Consider the following 3,009-nt stretch of genomic DNA (forward strand, 5'->3'; position numbering starts at 1 on the left):
GCAATTCCCATGACATTCACTTTAATGGAAGATCTTGAGAGTGCTATCATCGAGGCAATCTAGAATGTGTTATGATTTATCTTTTTTAAATGGCAAATAATTTACACCCTTTGGTACTGTAACTACCATCAGTAGCACATTCTTTGTGACACAGCTCACAACACACCTAAACACAATACTGAGTTGTCACACCAAGGTTGAAAATAGCTGAGGTACAGGGATGTCACTGGATTTCCTAACCAAAAGCATAGGTAAGTAACACTACTATTCTCCTAGTTTAAACAATTCAACCATTAATATGTCTTATTACCATTAAAGAAAATAATTCAAAATAACCCCATTATAATTCCTAGAAAAGAGGGTTAAACATCTCCTTTGCTTTCACCATTATTTAAAATCAGCCTATGTATATATCCATTTCTAACTTAAATCCAGAAGGTTTTTCAGAAATTGAAAAACCCTACGTATTCTGGGGGAGAGAATATGAAACTGCACAACTTTGACCTTTTCAGGATTTCTGCAGTTTGATTCACTGTCCATTCCTATTCTTCCTGTTTCAGTCTCAATAACATGAAGGGATAAAGCAGTATGGGCAACCAATCAAAATGCAAAACACTGAAAAGGTTAAAGTCTATGTTTATGAGTCTTTTCAATGTTTATAGTCTTTCACAGACTACACTGGGCATTGAAACTATTGTATCTGATTCTGGTAATAAACATTGGAACAAGAAAAGAAATGGGCAAAACAAAATTTATTCTTAAGGTGAAATCTGTTATGAGAACACAAAATGTATTGATGTGCTAGCATGACAATAACTGCCAGAAAAATGGAAAATAGTGCAAACCTAAACCACAAATTATGATAAAGACAGGATTTATTTTTCTTAAATAATTATTGTTATTTAGGTGAAAGTGTACAGAGCAAATGACTTTACCACTCAACACTTCAGGAGCTCTGGTAGCATAGTGCCTAAGGCACTTGACTGCTAACTAGAAGGCTGGTGGTTCAAACCCAACAGCCACTCGGAAGAAAGGTTGGGCAATCTACTTCCGTAGTGATACCGCCCCAATAACCCAAGGAGGGTGGCTATGAGTCGGTCTGACTGAAGGGCATATAATAACAACAACTCAACACTTCATATGAATTTTGTTTTAAGCCATTGGTTGCAATCCCCACAATGTAACAAAATTTATCCCACTTCTCTACTTTGTTTCTCATTTCCATTCTTCTTTTCCTGCCTTCTGAAATTTGCCCCTGGGCAATTGCCTCCTTTTGATCTTCAATGGTTGATTGTTCTAAGGAATTCATACCTCCCTGGTGTTACTGTTCACCTTAAAGTCCAGTCTATTGTTTGGCTTAAAATTTAGCCAAGGGACTAAGTTTAGCTTTAAGTTTGAAGGATGACTAAGGACCATAGTCTTTTGGGCTTCACTACTCTCTATCTGACCTGGTCTTTTTTTTTATGATTTTGAGTTTTGTTTTACCTTCCACTCTATCCAGGACTTTCTAAGGTGATCCTTTTCAGAGTGGTATGTAGTGGTAGTCAGGCACCATCTAGTTTTCTGGTCTCAGGGTCACTGAGGCTGAGATTCATGTGGTCCATTAGTCTTTTGGAATAATTGTTTCCATGGAGGACAGGAATTATTTTTTATTTTATTTCATTAACTTTTTATTATGATTTAGGTGAAAATATACAAAGTAAAATGGTTTTCCATTCAACAATTCATACTTTTTTTCATGACATTGATTACAATCCCCACAATGTAATAGCATTCTTCCCACTTTTTACCTGTGGTTACCATTTCCCTTTGTCTTTTTTTCCTATCCATTCTGCCTTCTGAGTTTTACCCTGGGAAAATGCTGCCCTTTATATCTCTTATGTTTGGTTGTTCTAAGAAGTACATACCTTCCTGGTGTTACTGTTCACCTCATAGACCTGTCTATTGTTTGGTTGAAAGTTGAGCCACAGAAGTGAGTACCATTCCAGACCTGAGGGGTGACTAAAATCCATAGTCTTGGGGGCTCCCTCAGTCTCTATCAGACCACTAAGACTGGTCTTTATTATTATTTTGAGATTTGTTCCACAGTTTTCACCTACTCTAACCAGGATCTCCTATTGAATTCCCTTGGCAGTAGTAGCCAGGTACCACCTAGTCCTTCTGGTTTCAAGGTCGTGGAAGCTAAGGTTCACATGGTAACTAATTGTTTCCATGTAACTTTGATTTTCTTCACTCTTCTTTACTCCATATAAGGAGAGACAAAGAGTTGCAACTTAGATGCAAACTTTTAAGACCCCAGTGGCTACTCACCAAAATAAGATATAGAACAATGTCTTTGTGTAGTCCACAAATTGTTATGCCAAATGACCTTGATGGAAGACAGGAATTAATACGAAATTGTAAGAAACTCAGTTTAAAGAGTAAAGACACTTATAGTGTAGTGGCTAAATGCTCAGCTGCTAACTGCAAGGACCAGCCACTCCGTGAGAGAAAGATGTTGCAGTTGGCTTCTATAAGGATTACAGCTTTGGAAACTCTATGGGGTAGTTATACTCTGTCCTATATGATTGCCATGAGCCAGAGTCAATTCTACAGCAGTGGGTGAGTGCTTACAGTGATAAGCGCTTACCTTTGACTCTTTCAAAAAAGGTGAAGAACATCTGAATTTCCATAAATGCATAACTATGAGCCAGCTGACTCCTTTCTAGCTTTTGGTTACTTATGATGTGCAGTCTGATAACCAATGTGATTTCCATTTGACAGGTAACTGATGTAGCTACACGTGTTACTGTTTACATGTCTGTTTTGTATTTGAAATTTGTTGCTATTTACCTGGATAATATCTTGAAGCATCTAGAATTTCACAGCATAATTATAGATAAAATACATATCTTTTTCCTCATAATTAGGTCAGATAATGTTAGGCTGTATTATAAGTAAAGAAAAATAACCTTCTATGTATTATCTCTATCCAAATTACGAGTATTTAGAATATCTCCTTCAAGAAAA

Source organism: Orycteropus afer, unplaced genomic scaffold (assembly GCF_000298275.1).
Source record: "Orycteropus afer afer isolate SDZICR_OR568_19922 unplaced genomic scaffold, OryAfe1.0 scaffold00710, whole genome shotgun sequence".
NCBI classification, from domain to species: domain Eukaryota; kingdom Metazoa; phylum Chordata; class Mammalia; order Tubulidentata; family Orycteropodidae; genus Orycteropus; species Orycteropus afer.